The sequence below is a fragment of the Actinia tenebrosa genome, unplaced genomic scaffold (assembly GCF_029948245.1).
Source record: "Actinia tenebrosa isolate PJP-AT-01 unplaced genomic scaffold, QUT_ActTen_1.0 PGA_scaffold13__45_contigs__length_12533684, whole genome shotgun sequence".
Lineage (NCBI taxonomy): Eukaryota > Metazoa > Cnidaria > Anthozoa > Actiniaria > Actiniidae > Actinia > Actinia tenebrosa.
Genome location: NW_028292573.1, coordinates 665809 through 672561, shown reverse-complemented (window position 1 = coordinate 672561; position 6753 = coordinate 665809).

Here is a 6753-nt window from a genome sequence, read left to right as displayed (position 1 = left end):
ACAAACGAGAAGGGTATCACTCCATTTGCAGGGATTTTGCTTTTCTCCACGGGCGGCTCCGACAGGTGCGGTAATGGTTCTGGTTTCCAAATTTGGTACTTTTGGCTGCGGTAGCCCCCTGGTAAGTAGAGGCTAGCCTGCTGCATTCCACTCCTAACGCGCCGATACGGGGTCACAGGATTATAGAAGGATTCCTCGTCTATTTTCCTCACCTTTTCTTCTTCTTTCTTTGCTTGTATCTTCCTGTTCATCTCCGTCGAGCTTGCTTGGTCCGAGCACGACGCTGCACTTGAGATTTGTAGCCCTTGGTAATCTTGGGTATCTTCTACGGTTGGGGTGTGTTCTTCGGTGCCACTCATCTTATATTAAGGGATTGAGGACGTGACAAAACTTGATGACGAACTTGACAAGCCTGGCAATGACTTTTGGACAACGACTTGACAAGTACTTGGACAACGACGATATGACTAAGGAACTGTGAGGTGACTGATCAGGTAGCCATCACAAATTGCTGCCATGTGGGGGGAGGAGACCTTTTTACACTTCTCTGGTCCTATGCTTGAGAAGATCGGCTGGGGAATAAGGGTGCAAACCAAGGGATGTCGTCGTTATTGCCTTCAAGTCGACGTGCTGAGCTAACGTGCATTGCCGCAGAGGCGACTGCCATTCAACTTACCGCACTTCAAAGCCACCACCCGCAGTTATCTAGAGGTCCTTGAGCGAATGACATAGGTCCCTCGGCTTAAATGTCCTTCCCGTAGTTGCTGCTTCACACTTCGTCTATGGGGCAGTGCGCAAATCCAGCAATTTAGTTTGCAAGTCGATGCAGTCTGCTCCGGGCTTCGTGGTCCTTCTTGGCACGGGCGGGGCCTCATAACCTTTATGGAACTCTTGGACTTCACTCTCTGACGACTTTTAACACCTTGCCTGCCATTTTAAGATTTCCTTAGCCTATCATTTCTTGCACTTCCCCTAAGACACAAGGATGTTAAGTGTTGTTCGCTTGGGTTTACTTTCATCTAACTTCGTGGGGACTTCATCTAAGAGCTGCTCAATGTCCATCTATACTTAGGAATCAAAGACTTGAGAAGTCGGCATATCTTGTAAGTGTATAATGACGAAAGGGGGGGAAACCAAGGAAGGGGTACCGGGAAAAAGAGGAAACAAGACATCGACTGCGGGGGTTGTGGAGATGTGGTTCAAGGTGTAGGGGATGCGAATTAATTGTAGGATGCGAGCGAGGTGTATTTAGAGTGTAACTTTCCGTCGATCTCACCGCCGTAGTCGCTTAAGATGGTTTCCAGATCAGACTTACTTGGAGTGAGAGACAACTAGGGAGCCTATGTTTTTCCCTGAAGGGGTAGAGACGCTGTTAAGGCTGCTGCGAGAAGCAAAACCAAACGCTATGTTGTCAGTCTGCCCTAAAGCGAGTTTTAAACGAGCTCGTAAGTGGCGTCTCTTTACGTCGTCCCCGCGAGGATGTCATCCAATATGAGCAAGGTTTGCGTATCTTAGTGGAGCTGGTTTTGTGTGCCAGAACTTCTCAAAAATGGCTGGAACGCGTTTAGGGGCTGTAAAGATATCTACGAAGATCGTCGTCTTTTCACGCCTATGCCCGTCCAGGTGCGTTTATTTCCGTAGGTGGGGGCAAAGCAGCACTATGTATGCGAACGGTATCGAAAGGGCCTAATAGCGGCTTCTAAGAGACCACGAACGGGGTCTTTCTCCGCAGCCGGTGGGTCCTACTACGAAAGCGTTCAAGGCTGTGATTCGGGTTCATTTATATCCCTTCTCTCGAAGGGAACTGTTCCCCTGTATATCATGCGAGCCAGTGGAAGCAGTGCAGAATTGATTCGCCGACGCAAAGATACAAGAGGAAGACACCATATAAATGCAACGGAGGAGATAGACCGGTTAAAATAGAGCGCGTGCAGGAGTTGTTAGATGAAATGTGCGTCCTTAAAGCGTGCAGAACGTTTGACCTCGCTGATAACGATGGCAACGTGGGCTAATGAGTCCGTTAAGGACTTCATGCGATACTCCGCCGTAGAAAGGTTGACAATAAGGTTTAATCTTTGTTAAGTATATGATGAAACTATTTAAAAAGTGTCTTTCAACATGTTGGACAATCAGGTTAAATCCTTTTTGTTAGGAGTTCAATGGAGGTCTCAAGTATACTGTTAAGTCTAGATGACTGCTTTGTATGTGTAAGAAGGTGTTCAGCACCAAACAAGACTCATACACTTCGTCTCGGCGTTTGTGACAAAGACACCCCTTAGCCGCGCTTGTAGGAGTGCGGTAAGGGAATTCAGCACCGTTCAATAAAGATGCAAACAACTCAGGATAAACGCATTTGTGGGCTTTGTAAGGACTGTAATAAGGAATTCCACAACCCCTTCGAAATGCAGCAGCATCTGAAAAGGGGGCGTCTGTAAGCGAACCAGACAGTGTAGTTTCTGTAATAAGATACTTAGTAGTTCGTCAACGTTTACAGACGCACCGGAGAACGCATGAAGTGAATTATAGGTTTCTCTCCCGCGCTTACGACTTGGAGGCGTGGATTGCTACCAATGTGCGGATTTGATGTGTCGCCTGCCCGCATAAGAGGATTACTTAAGAATCGCATAGATTACCATAAGAAGATAGTCCGTACTTTCCCCCTCTTTTGAACGCGCCGAAGGCGTTCCGTGGACTAAAAGGGAGTTATTGGAGGCAGGAGTGCGATCGTTGTGTTGTGTTAGAGAAGAGGAACATATCTTCAACTGTCCTTAACAAAGATTTAACCTAAACGTCAAACATTCTGAGACACTCTTTGAAATAGTTTCCAGGCATCCTTAACAAAGATTTAACCTTATTGTCAACATTCTGAGACACTCTTTGAAATAGTTTCTGGGGGCCTTTAATAGTAAAGCAGGGTTTGTGCAAAGAGTCTCAAATCCCATTCTTATTTTTCTTGGTTGTTGTTAGGGATCAACATTTAACAATACAACAATAAAAATAAGGACCCCTTTTAAAGGTATATGCTAGCCTACGCAGCCGCATTCTTTGGAGGATTCCTAATCGCCCTTTCAATATATGGACGTATTACGTGCGAACTACCAAGCGACTGCATAATTCCCTGAAACCCCCGCAATTCGTGAGGAGAAAAAATACACTACCTGCCCTTCATTGTGGCAAGGTATTCCCCGAAGGATCCTTTGTGGGCATTGGTGCTCCGCGGATCCTAAAGCGCAGCGGACTTTAGCAGACGCGCTTAACTACAAAGAGGAGATGGAGTGACCCTCCTTTCAATGTCGAACTCCCACCTCCCATTCTTCTTACCATGCGAGCGCAGATGGGTGAATTCCTCGCCCTGTATGACGTACCTGACCCTATCAGGCGCCCACAGGGAATACTCTATGCCGTCACTGTCTTTGAGGACCAGCCGCAAGCGGTTGATATCCTCGAAGACGACATAATTTTTTATTTCATACGCAATACCTTCTATTAGATCTCGCCAATGTATTTGCCGCAGGCTCATTATACCTATGGAATCTCTTTAAGTGCGTTGCCAAGGTCTCCGAGGTCTTGAAGGCCTTACAGCACAACCTGCAAGGAATTCGTAGGCGCTCTGCATACTCCGTGATCTCCCTGCAAATGACGTCGTAGTCGCTGCTAATCATTACCTTATAACCGTTTTCTTCATACCTCTGTAAGAGTAGTCGCTGATCCTCGGATAATACCCCGTTGCCTTTGGAGTCTTCAGCTCGATGCAGAATCCACGGTAATGGGTGTGCGCATTCAAGATGAGCAGGTCGGGCTGACCGCGTTGATATCCTTTCTGCCAAACACTTTATACGTTTGCCGTCCGAATCCTGCAGTTCGCCTAGACCAGGGGTCACAAGCATTTTGGGGGTAAAACCTGCGGATGTAGTCCACTACCTTTTTATGCAGGTCAAACTCATTTTCGATCTTAAATACCAACTTGTTTGGACCGTCGAAGCGCTTGTCTATTGCATATCGACCGTCCTTACGCAGCGCGGGGTAGGACCTCTTCGAATACCCAATCCTGAAATGCTTCTGCCTTTGGCATCTTTGAACTACATATTAATTGATAAAACCCAGGTTTCGGATATGAACACGGAATGTGGGTGAATAGTAGAAGGGATGCGATTCGTTACCCTTAACTCACTCAGCCTTTTCTTATGTTTTTCAGAGACGTGGTCACTAATAGCTTTTTTGGTGTTTTCGTATCCTAACGCAGACGCCACCTCCTTTGCTTTAAAGTAAGGCTTGTCGCCTTGCACTATGCATTGCAGTTTGGTTTCGTTGTTTTGAAATACGCGAAGCATATTATACGTAAGGAATATTTTAATAGGCAACGCTCTTTAGCTGATTCATTTCCACGCTTAACTGCGCGTCAGACACCACGAAGACGTAGCAGTTTATCTTATCGCCGTCGCCTGCACTGGCGTTCTTGGTGCGCTTGATCTCCAAAGTTATGCCATCCTGCGTATTTACTAGACGTAAACCCTGACCATACAGGTCTTCGTCGTTAATGGTACGCATATCAATCCACAGCGCATACTTATCCTTAAAGAATTCCTCGGGGCTAATTTGGTCGCCAAACTTGCGCATGGCCTCTCTGTACACGTCTGCGGGCTTTATCCCCTGGGAGTAAACCTTGTTTGGAACGCCGTTTATGTTGACCCCCACGTTAGTAATGTTGGGGTTGTGAAAGGCCTCGGAGTCGCGCTTACCGGCTTCGTAGGGTTTGGCAAACACCAACATCAGCCCCGTGAGACTTCTTCGGGGAGGTTAATACTTTGGTTGATAACCTCATCCGTCTTATCCAGAAGCTAAACGTCTTATACATCACTACGTGGTCGTAAAGGAATGCCTTTCCGGCACTATATTCCATACCGGCGCTACGGGCCAGCTCTTCGCTGTATACCGTTTCGTACTGTAGCTCTAAGTTGGTAATAGAGTATGGGGTTGTTGTGGTAAGTGCAGTGCTTAGCCCACCAATGATGTTATTAGCATCTGCTAAAGTTACTTCAAACTGTAGCTCGGATAACTGTCTTGGGTAATACACACCGTGATTCGTAATCACTTCAAAGTCTAATGGTATGACATACTTGCTACCATAGGCTGTCTTTATTCGCTTTGCGTCTGCCACTGCGGTTTTCTCCGCTGCCGTCAGTAGGTTGCGTTTTCGTAGGTGTGCGAACCTTACGTAGAATGACACTACCAATTCCTTGTTCTATCCTTTGCGCGCGGTCAAATGCTGTTAACCATAAGTCTTTGTACGTGGTATACAGATCGTACCTATTTAAGTCCAGCAAGGATTCCCCGGCGAACTTTACGCGCATCTTAGAAACAATGTTGCGACCCACGTTTGTTAACGATAATCCTTTCGTCTGTGGGGCTTGACTGCACCGCTAGGTCGAACCTTAACGCCAAGGTGCCAGGAACTAAGACTAGGTTATCCGTTAGGCGGGGTACGCCTACGTACAGCGTCTCCCCTGGCTTTGCGCTAGAAGGTGTGAATGTAACCCGGTGAAAGGTGCGTTCTGCTTTCAGTCCGCCAACCTGCTTAGGTAATACGTTGGGGTTTAACTTTGAGCTTATCATATATAATGGAAGTAGAAGGAACAGACCCCGACTTCGATCCCACCACTGAGGAAGGTCAGGCTGACATTAACGACGGTGATGAAGAACCGCTGCTTCCCACCCAACAAGTCGACGATTCCCTAAGGGATAGGATTGCAAAGGCCCTAAGACATCCCAAAGCACGCGAGTACACGTTTCCGCGTGAGCACATAGAGCTTCAAAACATGGGCGAGCCGGAAGCAGCCGCACGGGAAACCGTAGAGTGGGCAACGCAAGAGCTAAGGCAACGTTATTCCCACTTTGATGCTGACGACGTAAACTCACAGAACGCGGAAACAAAGTTCTCATAAGCGTTCAAGACCTAAGATTTCCTGACAAAGACCGCTGGACGAAACCACAACCCCTCTTTGATGAGAATGGTGACGTTAGGGGCGACGTCTCAAGATTTAAAAGGCTTTCAGCAGGCTACTAGGAGCATGTTAGAAAGGTTGCAAACCCTGAATGAAAAGGTTGCGCTAGAAAAACGCGTCGAGGAACTACAAGAAACGTTAAAAGAAAGGGAGGAAGAATACGCAAAGCAAACTCAGCTAATTGTCGATGCTGAAAAGAAGTTCGGCAACGAAAGAATGGTAGAAATGAGAAACCAGTTGGATAAAACCCTGCGCGAAAGAGATAAAGCACAAAGGGACTTAGAAGAAGCTCAAAGCTCTGGCACCTCAACGGAAGCGCTGCGGGAAACGCTGGAAGAAAGGGAGGAAGAATACATGAAGCAAAACCAGCGGCTCGCCGACGCACATAGGAGGGAGGTCGAATTCAAAGATCAAGAAATAAGGGAGCTGGTAGACCAAAGAACCAAAATTCGTCGCGAAAGAAACCAAACCCAAAGGGCTCTTAACCTTGCCCTGCAGGAGTTGGACTTAACAAGAGACGACGCTAAGGACCTACAAACTACCATAGCTGGCTCTTTAGTGGAAAGGCGGGCGGTTAATGGCTGAAATCAATACTAAGGAGGAACAAATCCGGCAAAGAGATCAGGCCATCGAAGACCTGGAGGGCAAATAGAGCGGCAGCAAGAAGTAATCGAGGACCAAACTCGTACCGAGGAAGAAAGGGAAGCAGCTCAAAAGGAAGTAGATACGCTCGAAATACGCCTTACGGAAT